The sequence below is a fragment of the Lissotriton helveticus genome (assembly GCF_964261635.1).
Source record: "Lissotriton helveticus chromosome 1_1 unlocalized genomic scaffold, aLisHel1.1 SUPER_1_unloc_16, whole genome shotgun sequence".
Classification (NCBI taxonomy): domain Eukaryota; kingdom Metazoa; phylum Chordata; class Amphibia; order Caudata; family Salamandridae; genus Lissotriton; species Lissotriton helveticus.
In genome coordinates, this window is record NW_027611655.1 from 1,892,491 (window position 1) to 1,906,975 (window position 14,485).

Sequence of the window (14,485 nt, forward strand, 5' to 3'; positions counted from 1 at the left end):
TTGGACAATCAGACATTTTGGTCTCCAAACATTAACTTGAGTTCTGAAAACACTTTTTTGTCTTGAACACACTCATTTGGTCTGTAGATAATAATTCAACAAAGCAAAACGTTCCAAATTAGTAGGCTGGGATGCACATAAGAGAGCTATATCTATCTAGTTGGAGAGCTATCAGTAGTTCACAAGCTACCAGTTGGAGAAGCCTGTTTTAGAAACGTTTGCTTTAATTAGTTTGCTTTGTGCACAGACATTGTAGGATAAACATAGTGTATATGAGGTTACCCATGCTGTGGGTATGCCACGGAACAATACTACTCACTTGTATTACTTTTGCCCAGGACCACCTCTGACCAAAGGGGAAAGAAGGAGATTCACTCACTAGTACAGTACATGCCCGCAGCAGCACATGACCAGCCCCTCACTAAGACCTGCCCTTCTGAAGAAAACAAAGTATGAAACATCAAAGGTGACCGAGCCCTCAGCTACAACTTGTCATGCAAGTAAGCACTCTACAGTGAGTAAAATATGTGTTTTCTTACATGTAGCATCATGCATTGGAAATGGCTAGGACAGTCTTGCCAGAACCAGTGTGCAACTCAATCCCTTGTTAATCTTTGGAGCTCATGGTGCTTACGGTTTGTTCTAGGCCAGTCATCGCTGACCGACACTGGGTTCATCCACAGAGACTTACTTACCTCTTAGTTTTAAGCCTCAGATTCTACATGAAAGCACATTTATGCTGAACCAAAATAAATACACATAACCCAGAAAGGTAGGCTGCTCTAAAGGTAGCTAGAATACTGAATTTGGTAAGAAGTTATTCTTGTAGATCAGTGGTTCTTAACTGTGGTCCGTGGACTCCTGGAGGTCCACAGCGCATATTCAGGGGGAGACAGACTGATATCTCTAACCATTATTATACGCCAATCATATGCATTTTGAGTTAAATAACTGTATAAAAACAGATTCACCTATAAGGATATTGGGTTCATCAAGCAACAATAATACTTATTTTAAGTCAGTACGGTATAACCTTCCCGATGTGTTTGAAAAATGTCTTAATAGAATCCATAAATATATGGTTAGAAAATAATAACAATTAGGATACTGTTTTTAGTTGGAATCTTCTGCTACTTCATGCTGGAGCATGTGGTAATGAACAACAACCTGAACCAGCAATCAGCTGTTACTAATAACAGTGCTTCACTCTTTATGATTTTCTGGAAACACATATGTATTTGCACACTTAGAAAACCAGTGTTCTAAGCCCTCTGTGATCTATGACTTATGTACACCCAGACAGCCCAAAAGAGTCTTCCAGGCTGCATGTACTCCCACCCACTGCTTTACATGAGCAGCACTTACAGGCTCCAAGCACTTCCAATGTATTTTGAAAGGGGGCTTTCCCGCACTTTTCATCAGAGCTAAAATATTTCCATAAGTAAAGTACCACTTCTACCACTTCTGAGTAGCAGAATCAACATTAGAGGTCTTTTAGCTTTAGGCAATAATGGCCTTTGCCTACTCTTGACATAAAAACCCTGCATGGCCACCAGCTTTGTTCATAAAATGCTGATTGTTGCCCAGTCTGTCCAAGGCCAATGCCAATCTCTGTTGGACCTTCTCCACTCTGTGCCCCTTCATCCTCTAAGATATTTGCAGCGCCATTTTAGGACTTAGAGGGACCAGGCTTCCTCAATCTGTTCTGCACATATTTACCAAACCTTCCAGAAAGGATGGATAATTCATCACAAGCAAGTCTTGAGGAATAAATCTCCTCCCTCTATTTGAAATCTGGGTCAGGATGAGCCAGGGCTATGCTGTGTTCACCACAGCTGTGGTGGGATAAAGGAGCTCTATGAAAATAAGTAATTTGAATGGTATTATACAATACCCGGGTGAAGGCGCACCTTCTCTAGCTATCCTCCGCGTGAAAGAGAACATCTTCCAGGGGCCCAGATCCCCCTCACAGGCTACCCACAGCTTATTAAACGTGTCTGGGATATATACGATGACAACCTTGTTTATTGCAGCTATTCTGCCGCTCTGGGGTAATTGTAAAATAGTAATTTTGGCATCTGGTAAACTAAAGGTGGGAACCTCTTCAATGCTGGGCAAATATAGTATAATGTCACGTCGGAGCTGCAGATAGCAAATGAACGGTACCTGCAAGAGTACAAATGTCTCACTTTTCTCTGCAAAAATATTACCTAGTGTGAAGTAGAGATATCATCTAGATTGCCCTATTCTTTAAAACCTTTTAGACCAATGAATTGTGGAAAATGGAATATATATAATAAAGACAATTGTAAAATATTGAGTATTTTAATGTGGAGATAATTTTGTGATGTTCATTACTACTAAGGCTCCCCCTTTCAGTTTTTATTGATATTTGCAGAAATATAGAGACAGAAAACAATGTGTCTTCTGTCAGTATATATTATTATTTTTGTACTTTATTTAAGATTTTACATATTACCGTAACACAGGTGTGCATTTCGAGACCAACAAAACGATGATATAGTCATGTATTTTGGTGGTTACAGTTTAAGACATTGGCCTATTCACGGTCGTCCCGCGCTCCATTGTCTATAGCCAAGTATTAAGGGCATTTAATCGCCCCCCCCTTCCGCACCCTCAGCACTTCCCCAGCCAATGCACTTAGGGAATATGCCGAACGCCGTCGGACCAGTAGAGTCATGACAAGGCTCCCTGCAGGCACTAGGCCATCCTCTATTTCATCTCTGCGACACCTCCTGCCCCCCCCCACCCCAGGGGGGCCCCATAGAACCCTTCACCTCCTGCCCCTCCCCCCAGGGGGCCCCATAGAATCCTTCACATTCTGCCCCCCCCGGGGGCCCCATAGAATCCTTCACCTCCAGCTCCTCCACCCCAGGGGCCCATAGAACCCTTCAGCTCCTGCCCCTCCCTCCCAGGGGGCCCCATAAAATCCTTCACCTCCTGCGCCTCCCCCCAGGGGGCCCCATAGAATCCTTCACCTGCTGCCCCTCCCCCGGGGGCCCATAGAATCCTTCACCTCCTGCCCCTCCCCCCCAGGGAGCCCCATAGAACCCTTCACCTCCTGCCCCTCCCTCCCAGGGGGCCCCATAGAATCCTTCACCTCCTGCGCCTCCCCCCAGGGGGCCCCATAGAATCCTTCACCTCCTGCCCCTCCCCCGGGGGCCCCATAGAATCCTTCACCTCCCCCCAGGGGGCCCCATAGAATCCTTCACCTCCTGCCCCTCCCCCGGGGGCCCCATAGAATCCTTCACCTCCCCCCAGGGGGCCCCATAGAATCCTTCACCTCCTGCGCCTCCCCCCAGGGGGCCCCATAGAATCCTTCACCTCCTGCCCCTCCCCCGGGGGCCCCACAGAATCCTTCACCTCCTGCCCCTCCCCCCCAGGGGGCCCCATAGAACCCTTCACCTCCTGCCCCTCCCTCCCAGGGGGCCCCATACAATCCTTCACCTCCTGAACCTCCTCCCCAGGGCCCCATAGAACCCTTCACCTCCTGCCCCTTCCCCGGGGGCCCCATAGAATCCTTCACCTCCTGCCCCCCCCCCAGGGGACCCATAGAACCCTTCACCTCCTGTCCCTCCCTCCACAGGGGGCCCCTTAGAATCCTTCACCTCTGCCCCCCGGGGGCCCCATAGAACGCTTCACCTCCTGCCCCTCCCCCCCAGGGGGCCCCATAGAATCCTTCACCTCCTGCACCTCCTCCCCAGGGCCCCATAGAACCCTTCACCTCCTGCCCCTCCCCCAGGGGCCCCATAGAATCCTTCACCTCCTGCCCCTCCCCCCCAGGGGGCCCCATAGAACCCTTCCCCTCCTGCCCCTCCCCCCCCAGGGGGCCCCATAGAACCCTTCACCTCCTGCCCCTCCCCCCCAGGGGGCCCCATAGAATCCTTCACCTCCTGCACCTCCTACCCAGGGCCCCATAGAATCCTTCACCTCCTGCCCCTCCCCCGGGAGACCCATAGAATCCTTCACCTCCTGCCCCTCCCCCCCAGGGGCCCCATAGAACCCTTCACCTCCTGCCCCTCCCTCCCAGGGGGCCCCATAGAATCCTTCACCTCCTGCGCCTCCCCCCAGGGGGCCCCATAGAATCCTTCACCTCCTGCCCCTCCCCCGGGGGCCCCATAGAATCCTTCACCTCCCCCCAGGGGGCCCCAAAGAATCCTTCACCTCCTGCCCCTCCCCCGGGGGCCCCATAGAATCCTTCACCTCTCCCCAGGGGGCCCCATAGAATCCTTCACCTCCTGCCCCTCCCCCCCAGGGGGCCCCATAGAATCCTTCACCTCCTGCACCTCCTCCCCAGGGCCCCATAGAACCCTTCACCTCCTGCCCCTTCCCCGGGGGCCCCATAGAACCCTTCACCTCCTGTCCCTCCCTCCACAGGGGGCCCCTTAGATCCTTCACCTCTGCCCCTCCCCCCCGGGGGCCCCATAGAATCCTTCACCTCCTGCCCCTCCCCCCCCCCCCCAGGGGGCCCCATGGAATACTTCCCCGCTCCCCCCCCGGTGTCCAGTGCCCCCCCTCAGCCTGGGTCTGGTTCACCTCTCTCTGGTGCTCGTAAAATCATAAACACAAACAGTGATGATGCTGCACTCACCCCTGCCCCCGGGATCCTGCTCTGTCTGCAGCAAACCCTAGGGTCAGAGGTACTATACCTCCTGCCCCTCCCTCCCAGGGGGCCCCATAGAATCCTTCACCTCCTGCGCCTCCCCCCAGGGGGCCCCACAGAATCCTTCACCTCCTGCCCCTCCCCCGGGGGCCCCATAGAATCCTTCACCTCCCCCCAGGGGGCCCCATAGAATCCTTCACCTCCTGCCCCTCCCCTGGGGGCCCCATAGAATCCTTCACCTCCCCCAGGGGGCCCCATAGAATCCTTCACCTCCTGCGCCTCCCCCCAGGGGGCCCCATAGAATCCTTCACCTCCTGCCCCTCCCCCGGGGGCCCCACAGAATCCTTCACCTCCTGCCCCCCCCCCCCCAGGGGGCCCCATAGAACCCTTCACCTCCTGCCCCTCCCTCCCAGGGGGCCCCATACAATCCTTCACCTCCTGCACCTCCTCCCCAGGGCCCCATAGAACCCTTCACCTCCTGCCCCTTCCCCGGGGGCCCCATAGAATCCTTCACCTCCTGCCCCCCCCCCCAGGGGACCCATAGAACCCTTCACCTCCTGTCCCTCCCTCCACAGGGGGCCCCTTAGAATCCTTCATCTCCTGCACCTCCCCCCAGGGGGCCCCATAGAATCCTTCACCTCCTGCCCCTCCCTCCCAGGGGGCCCCATACAATCCTTCACCTCCTGCACCTCCTCCCCAGGGCCCCATAGAACCCTTCACCTCCTGCCCCTTCCCCGGGGGCCCCATAGAATCCTTCACCTCCTGCCCCCCCCCCCCAGGGGACCCATAGAACCCTTCACCTCCTGTCCCTCCCTCCACAGGGGGCCCCATAGAATCCTTCACCTCCTGCACCTCCTCCCCAGGGCCCCATAGAACCCTTCACCTCCTGCCCCTCCCCCAGGGGCCCCATAGAATCCTTCACCTCCTGCCCCCCCCCCAGGGGCCCCATAGAACCCTTCACCTCCTGCCCCTCCCCCCCAGGGGGCCCCATAGAATCCTTCACCTCCTGCACCTCCTCCCCAGGGCCCCATAGAACCCTTCACCTCCTGCCCCTCCCCCAGGGGCCCCATAGAATCCTTCACCTCCTGCCCCTCCCCCCCAGGGGGCCCCATAGAACCCTTCCCCTCCTGCCCCTCCCCCCCCAGGGGGCCCCATAGAACCCTTCACCTCCTGCCCCCCCCCCCCAGGGGGCCCCATAGAATCCTTCACCTCCTGCACCTCCTCCCCAGGGCCCCATAAAATCCTTCACCTCCTGCCCCTCCCCCGGGGGACCCATAGAATCCTTCACCTCCTGCCCCTCCCCCCCCCCAGGGGCCCCATAGAACCCTTCACCTCCTGCCCCTCCCTCCCAGGGGGCCCCATAGAATCCTTCACCTCCTGCACCTCCCCCCAGGGGGCCCCATAGAATCCTTCACCTCCTGCCCCTCCCCCGGGGGCCCCATAGAATCCTTCACCTCCCCCCAGGGGGCCCCAAAGAATCCTTCACCTCCTGCCCCTCCCCCGGGGGCCCCATAGAATCCTTCACCTCTCCCCAGGGGGCCCCATAGAATCCTTCACCTCCTGCCCCTCCCCCCCAGGGGGCCCAATAGAACCCTTCACCTCCTGCCCCTCCCTCCCAGGGGGCCCCATAGAATCCTTCACCTCCTGCACCTCCTCCCCAGGGCCCCATAGAACCCTTCACCTCCTGCCCCTTCCCCGTGGGCCCCATAGAACCCTTCACCTCCTGTCCCTCCCTCCACAGGGGGCCCCTTAGAATCCTTCACCTCTGCCCCTCCCCCCCGGGGGCCCCATAGAATCCTTCACCTCCTGCCCCTCCCCCCCCCCAGGGGGCCCCATGGAATACTTCCCCGCTCCCCCCCCCCCCCCGGTGTCCAGTGCCCCCCCTCAGCCTGGGTCTGGTTCACCTCTCTCTGGTGCTCGTAAAATCATAAACACAAACAGTGATGATGCTGCACTCACCCCTGCCCCCGGGATCCTGCTCTGTCTGCAGCAAACCCTAGGGTCAGAGGTACTATACCTCCTGCCCCTCCCTCCCAGGGGGCCCCATAGAATCCTTCACCTCCTGCGCCTCCCCCCAGGGGGCCCCATAGAATCCTTCACCTCCTGCCCCTCCCCCGGGGGCCCCATAGAATCCTTCACCTCCCCCCAGGGGGCCCCATAGAATCCTTCACCACCTGCCCCTCCCCCGGGGGCCCCATAGAATCCTTCACCTCCCCCCAGGGGGCCCCATAGAATCCTTCACCTCCTGCGCCTCCCCCCAGGGGGCCCCATAGAATCCTTCACCTCCTGTCCCTCCCCCGGGGGCCCAACAGAATCCTTCACCTCCTGCCCCTCCCCCCCAGGGGGCCCCATAGAACCCTTCACCTCCTGCCCCTCCCTCCCAGGGGGCCCCATACAATCCTTCACCTCCTGCACCTCCTCCCCAGGGCCCCATAGAATCCTTCACCTCCTGCCCCTTCCCCGGGGGCCCCATAGAATCCTTCACCTCCTGCCCCCCCCCCCCCCCAGGGGACCCATAGAACCCTTCACCTCCTGTCCCTCACTCCACAGGGGGCCCTTAGAATCCTTCAGCTCCTGCGCCTCCCCCCAGGGGGCCCCATAGAATCCTTCACCTCCAGCACCTCCTCCCCAGGGCCCCATAGAACCCTTCACCTCCTGCCCCTTCCCAGGGGGCCCCATAGAATCCTTCACCTCCTGCCCCCCCCCCCCCCAGGGGACCCATAGAACCCTTCACCTCCTGTCCCTCCCTCCACAGGGGGCCCCTTAGAATCCTTCAGCTCCTGCGCCTCCCCCCAGGGGGCCCCATAGAATCCTTCACCTCCAGCACCTCCTCCCCAGGGCCCCATAGAACCCTTCACCTCCTGTCCCTCCCTCCACAGGGGGCCCCTTAGAATCCTTCACCTCTGCCCCTCCCCCCGGGGGGCCCCATAGAACCCTTCACCTCCTGCCCCTCCCCCCGGGGGCCCCTTAGAATCCTTCACCTCCCCCCAGGGGGCCCCATAGAATCCTTCACCTCCTGCCCCTCCCCCCCCCCCAGGGGGCCCCATGGAATACTTCCCCGCTCCCCCCCCCCCTACCCCCGGTGTCCAGTGCCCCCCCTCAGTCTGGGTCTGGTTCACCTCTCTCTGGTGCTCGTGAAATCATAAACACAAACAGTGATGACGCTACACTCACCCCTGCCCCCGGGATCCTGCTCTGTCTGCCGCAAACCCTAGGGTCAGAGGTACTATACCGGTCCCTTTACGCATGCGCAGACCCTGGCGGGCAGTTGTCATGGTTGCACACTGGTCGCGCCGCGCATGCGCAGACCCCTAAACCTCAGTCTTGATCCCAACTAGTAGCTGAAGGTCTGCGCTTGCGCAGTTGTAAACCTCGATCTTTTCACAAACACGTAACTCGAGTTCAGCGCATGCGGAGATCTACACTCACTACCTCCGGAAGTGACGTCATCCGTGGCAGGAGCCAGGAAGTGCTCATCGCAGACAGTGGAGCTGCAGCCCCGGGGGCGCCTCGAAGCGGAGGCTTCATCTGCAGGCGCTGTGAGGCCTGGTGAGTCAGAGGGAAGGGGAGGGGGAGGGTGAGAGAGGGGGGAGGTTCTATGTCATCGACCCTCATCCCTCAGCATCGACCCCTCAGACCCTGTGTTGACTCCTCCTGGAGGCTCTTGGAGGCTCCTCGAGGCCTTTACAAGCCTCAGTTTATGTTCTGCATTTTTATAAACCATTCGAGAATTCTGTGTCTATGTCCTCAGAGCACAAGTCCTGAACAATCATTGGCAAAGCCAAGAGATTTCACCCATGCAAAGTCTCTTGGCTTTGCCAATGTTTGTTTAGCCATGCTGCACAGACTGCGGCTGCTGTGAGTACAGCTCAAAGTAAAGTCAAACAGGGCAAAGCGCTGACACCCCAGAGTGCACCGCGGCCTTGGACTTTGTTATTCTTTAAGCCATGTTGCACAGCAGTTTGCGTGCTTTGCAGTATGTCTAAATAAGCATTGACTAAGCCAAATACCTCTAATGTTATCTGAGAGCTATTTGGCTTTGTTAATGTTTTTAGTGACGATGCAAGGAGCGTTAGCTGCAATATTACTCCAGGGCTTCCAACACCTGGGAAATGTGGAGATGATTTCATAAACACAGTCACTCATTTAATTACAATACCACGCAAGCAATATTCCCTCTATTTTTATCCTTTGTGTGCGAGAGAGTAAGGTCTCAGTGGCATGAATGCATCTTTGCCGAGTAGTAGTTTACCATAAACTGCTCAGTGAATCATCAAGTTGCCTGAGCATGACCCATCAATGCAGTGTATAGTAATGTAGCTCAGTGGGCTAATGTGCATACTTTAGAAAATTCTGTCTGAAGTGGAGGCTCAAAATCAATGTAGGGTAAGGAAGCAGGGGTGTTTGGGCTGCAAAGTATGTGTCATGAGGATGGTGAAGATTATAATCCTAGAAAGGATGTTAGTGGGGCTAATGCGCCTGCTTTGCACATATCGACTTCTGCTATTCTCGGTTCCCGTATCAAAAATATGTGAGCTGTGAAGATCTGTAATGTGTTGGTTTAAGCCCTTTCAAGTCAGCTCATTGGGTTAATGCATGTTTTGCTTGTCATACAGTTCAGTCAGGGGGAGACAGGTAGGCCCGGTTGTAGGCAGGGGATGCGCAGGGCAGCACAGTCCAGTACCTGGTCTCAGGAAGCAGTTTTCGTGGCGCTTGGATGGTTCTGCGCCCTTAGTTGCTTGTTTCTTGAAGTGGAAGGGGGGGGGGGTGATGAGTTGAAGGCTTGAAGAATTTCTCCTCAGTCACTGCAGATGGGCCCTGGGGTTCCCTACGACTGGGCCAGATGAGGGGGCTAGCTTTGGACACCTCACCCAGCTTAAGAGGCAACACCTAGATCCTGTCACTCCCAGTAGCATAGGTTCCTCACTAGGCTCTCCCGCCTAAAACTCCTGCGTGGGTTCCCCAGGTCAGTGATGCCCCAACTGACTAGAAAAAGTTCCCTCCCTTGATTATATATGCCCAGGTCAGGTGACCACTCTCTAAGGCGGGAAAAGTCAGGTCCGTCTTTCTTCTGGAAGGTTCCAGGAGCTTCCCCACTCTAACTATGGACAGAGCTGGGTGGCTGGCATTGCAACATTGTATGGGGACCCAGCCTGCTCCTGGCAACTAGGGTGCTACACTAAAAAGACCACGCTGCAGTAGCAGGGGCCAGTGGCAGCCATGTTGGAAGTAGAGAGCACCTGCACCCTAACACAGATTAGCTATGAAAAGGTGCCCGAAGACCTAAGGGCCAACAAAAAGTAGGTGGAAAAAATGAGGCAAGGGCAAAAAATCACGGGGGAAGACCACCCTAGGGCTGACAGGTCTAACACCACCTCATAGTAATTAATTTACAGACCCATCTCACATTTACATCCACAGCACATAAATCCACCATCGCATTCCTTGATTTAAACATCAATCATGACAAAGGGAGACTATACACTTCCCTCCATAGGAAACCCACTGAAAAGAACACCCTCCTTTCATACCAAAGTCAACATCCACGAGCACTAAGGGATGGACGGCTCTTTGGCCCATTCCTTAGGATACGCCGCAATTGCACCCTTAAAACAGACTACATGTGAGAGGTGGAGATACTAAGGACCAAACTAGTCACAAGAGGGTACCCCAATAAACTTGTATAAAAGTCTCTCAAACGCACCTGGCACTGCCCCAGGGAAGACCTTCTCAAGACAAAAGAGAAACCCAATCTTAACAAGATTGTATGTGTCACCACCTTTGGCACACACACCAATCAAGTCCGCAACCTGATCACCAAAAATTGGAATATTATCCAGAGTATTGATCCTACAATAGAGGGGTGGGAGGTTCATCTCTGTCATCGACCCTCATCCCTCATCCCTCAGCATTGACCCCTCAGACCCTGTGTTGACTCCTCCTGGAGGCTCCTCGAGGCCTGGGGCCTTTACAAGCCTCAGTTTCTGTTCTGCATTTTTATAAACCATTCGTGAATTATGTATCTATGTCCTCAGAGCACAGGTCCTGGACAATCATTGGCAAAGCCAAGAGATTTCACCTATGCAAAGTCTCTTGGCTTTGCCAATGTTTGTTTAGCCATGCTGCACAGCACTGCGGCTGCTGTGAATACAGCTCAAAGTAAAGTCAAACAGAGCAAAGCGCTGTGACACCCAAGAGTGCACCGCGGCCTTGGACTTTGTTATTCTTTAAGCCATGTTGCACAGCAGTTTGCGTGCTTTGCAGTATGTCTAAATAAGCATTGACTAAGCCAAATACCTCTAATGTTATCTGAGAGCTATTTGGCTTTGTTAATGTTTTTAGTGACGATGCAAGGAGCGTTAGCTGCAATATTACTCCAGGGCTTCCAACACCTGGGAAATGTGGAGATGATTTCATAAACACAGTCACTCATTTAATTACAATACCACGCAAGCAATATTCCCTCTATTTTTATCCTTTGTGTGCGAGAGAGTAAGGTCTCTGTGTGCTGCAGCCAAGGCTATGTCAAGAACCTGGCCACGCATGTAGACCAGAGCTTTAAGTGAGATAAAAAAAACTTGGGTGTCTCTCAAAAAGCCTGACCAATGCATTTAAGGACATGGCTTACAAAGCAATTAAGATAGTTTAGCATAGTGTGCCACCCGACTGATATTTCGCTTCTTCTGTCATTGCATCCAAATATATAATACAAGTATCTTTACACCTACAAGAAGCCAGAATTATTGGCTTTGTCAATAGTTGTTTGTTGCATAAAGTTGTATATCATATTGTAAATGCTTCCGGTCTTGTGGTAGAGGTTGTGGCTTAATGCTCGAGCTGCCAACTTGGGAGATGAGTTTTCTGGCTTGGGTCAGACTAACATTCTGTGATTCTCTGCAAATCAGTGAATCTCCCCAGGCATATAAATAAAAAAATCCAGTAAATCTCTCCAATACCTTTGGGTTGAGTTCCCACTATATAAAACTTGCTACATTTCTTTTCTAAATGCGGGGCTGATGGTTTGCCTGTTGAAAGAATTTATGTAAAATGCAGCCCATGACGGACGCTGTGATCAGGGGAGCAACTAGACCCGACCTTCGGGAGGGGGCTAACACTCCCACCCAGTGATAGCCCTAGCACGCGTCGCACACTGTGCAACAGTCTTTCTTGGCACCCCATCTCCTTCTTCTCCATGAATTCCATCACTACCACTCACCAACATCCAGGATCATCTGAAAGCACACATTGTGCTTTTAAAAGTCCTGCATTTCTTTTCTTAAAGCAGCACGGCTGCAGGGCTGATTGCGGGCCTTTTGAAAGTATTTATGTTAATCACAGCGTCCGTCAAGGGCTGCATTTAGCATAAATACTTTCAAAAGGCACACAATAAGCCACACAGCTGAGCTGTATTTAGAAAATAAATGCATCAAGTTTAAAAGCACGTACTTGTTCTTTCAGATGATTCTGAAAGCACACCTCATGTCTGTAGACTTGTTGCATTTCTTTTCTAAATAGAGCACAGCTTTGGGGTTGATTGTATGCCTTTTGAAAGTATTTGTTAAGTGCAGCCCTTGACGGGCACTGTGATTATCATAAATACTTTCAAAAGGCCCACAATCAGCCGAGCTCTAGTTAGAAAGGAAAGGCAGCAAGTACATGTTATGTTAATTAAACTTTTAGAGTGCAACGGTTACCCTGAGGTGTCCTGGCGCTATGCACTGCATATCAGGAGAAATGATGTCACTGAGTAAACAGCCATGTTTTCAGCCCCTTGTAAAAGAGAGGAGATCTGCTGAATTTCTCAAATGGAACGGCAGATCATTCCAGGTGATGAAACTCCGAGCTCCCCAACTGGCTTTTTAGGTCTCGTATAGGGCAGCGCATGCGCTGCCTCTGCGAGGCATCAAGTAATCAGTATTACTACTGAAACTCCACCCATTGCATTTGTCTTTGTATTGTCGCTTGCCATTGGTGGAATCTGGCATTGCTGTTCTTATCTTGCGCATTGTTGGCTTGTGGTCCGATACATCACTTCCTTTTTCTTTGGTTTCTGGAGGAAGCAGCATGGGCCAAATACAGTTGTATTGTAGCGGTTTTGTATTGTAGCGGTTTTTATTGAGCGCGATTGCTGCCCGCAGGCGTCCAAGCGCTGAGTAGAGGGAAAGTGACTGAGGGAGCTTAAGGTATATAGGATTGAGAAAACAGCAGTGTTTTTAAGTTTTTCCGGAATGCAAGTAGGTCAGGGTTGGAGCGGAGTTTGATGGGAAGGGCATTCCATAGCCTAGCGGTGTTCAAGGAAAACATCCTGCCTCCAGATCTAGCTCGCTTCACCCTAGGCACAACGGCCAGGAAAGCCTCTGAAGACCGAAGGTTCCTTTTAGGGTGGTAGGGGGTGACCAGGCCAGTGTTTATGGCAGGTCCCGTCTTCCAAAAGGTGCGATGTGCCAGGCATAGCGCCTTGAAGGACACTCTCTGCTTCACTGGCAGCCAGTGGAGACTCTTCAGAGCAGGTCTGGCCGACTGGGTCCGAGGAATTTTCAGTAAAGTGCGTGCTGCACAATTCTGAACAATTTGCAGTTTCCTGAGGGTCATCTCCGGGGCCCCTAGGTATAAAGCATTATTTGAGTCCAGGCGAGATTGAATCAGACCTTGGACTGCCACCTTTTTTGCCTCTAGGGGGAGTAACGGGAGCACCTTCCTCAGAATTCTGAGTAGGCTAAAGCAGGTGGCAGACAGTTTTTTGGCCTGGGTGGAGAAGGAAAGTTTATCATCTAGCCATACTCCCAGGCTTTTGACACTTTCTTTATGAGTGGGCGGGGGGCCCAGAGCACTGGGCCATAGGGACGTGAAAGACATAGGAGAGGTTGGGCCCAGGAGCATGAGCTCCGTCTTATCTCCGTTCAGCTTAAGGGAGGAGTTGGTCATCCAGCCCTTCACGTCCACTAGGCAGTTTAACAGGTCTGCTGGGGAGTGAGTATTGTTCTCCGTTGCCAGCGAGACCACAAGCTGGGTGTCGTCGGCATATGACACGATTTTAATGCCGTATGGTTCTACAACACCCGCCAGCGGCCTCATGTAGACGTTGAACAATACAGGGCTCAGGGAAGAGCCCTGTGGCACTCCGCAGCTCAAGAGTTTCCTGGAGGACACCGTCTTTCCATCAAAGATCTGAAACGACCTCCCAGACAGGAAGGACTCGAACCACCTTAAAGCATCACCTGAAACTCCGATGTTATGGAGACGGTCTAGCAAGGTGGTATAGCTGACCGTATCGAAGGCAGCACTTAGATCAAGGAGGATCACTGCCACCGATCCTCCCTGGTCTAGTATCCTTCTAGTTTCTTCGGTGACTGCTAACAAGGCGGTTTCGGTACCATGTTTCGGTCTAAAGCCTGTCTGGGAAGTATGTAGTAGAGAGTGGTCCTCCAGGAACTGGACCAGCTGCGCGTTTATGTGTTTCTCCAGTACCTTGCTCACCCATGGGAGAAGTGAAATGGGGCGGTAACTGGAGTGGTCATCTGGGTCTAGGCTGGTTTTTTTTAACAGTGCCCGCACCATGGCCTGTTTCCAAGCCATGGGGACTGAACAAGCAGATATGGAGGTATTAAGGAGGTCTAGAATTGCGGGCAGGGTGGTTTTGCTGGCTCGCATAAGGATCTCTGGGGGGGCAGGATCACAGGGGGAGCCTGACTTGACTTGTTGAGCCACCTTGCTTAAAGTGTCCAGGTCCAGAGGATGGAAGTGCTCAAGGGAGGGCTGGTCTGGACAAAAGAGTGGTCTAGGGGGATGTGAGTTGCTCGAGTCCGGGAATGTGGCTGCAATAGGGAAGGTAGAGTAAATTTTTTGAACCTTTTCGTAGAA

General features: G+C 53.4%; 2 protein-coding genes across 2 annotated transcripts in view; one reads left to right on the forward strand and one right to left on the reverse strand.

The window, feature by feature from the left end:
- LOC144805613 (uncharacterized) overlaps positions 1-4,670 on the reverse strand; it is a 122,914-nt gene extending 118,244 nt beyond the window's left edge. Inside the window, exon 1 of the mRNA XM_078672137.1 lies at positions 4,613-4,670. The gene's annotated coding sequence lies outside the window, so the exon portion shown is untranslated. The remainder of the gene's footprint in view (positions 1-4,612) is intronic.
- Positions 4,671-8,084: 3,414 nt separating this feature from the next.
- The window catches only part of LOC144805603 (uncharacterized), a 56,460-nt gene continuing 50,059 nt past the window's right edge, over positions 8,085-14,485 (forward strand). The window contains exon 1 of the mRNA XM_078672127.1: positions 8,085-8,173. The gene's annotated coding sequence lies outside the window, so the exon portion shown is untranslated. The remainder of the gene's footprint in view (positions 8,174-14,485) is intronic.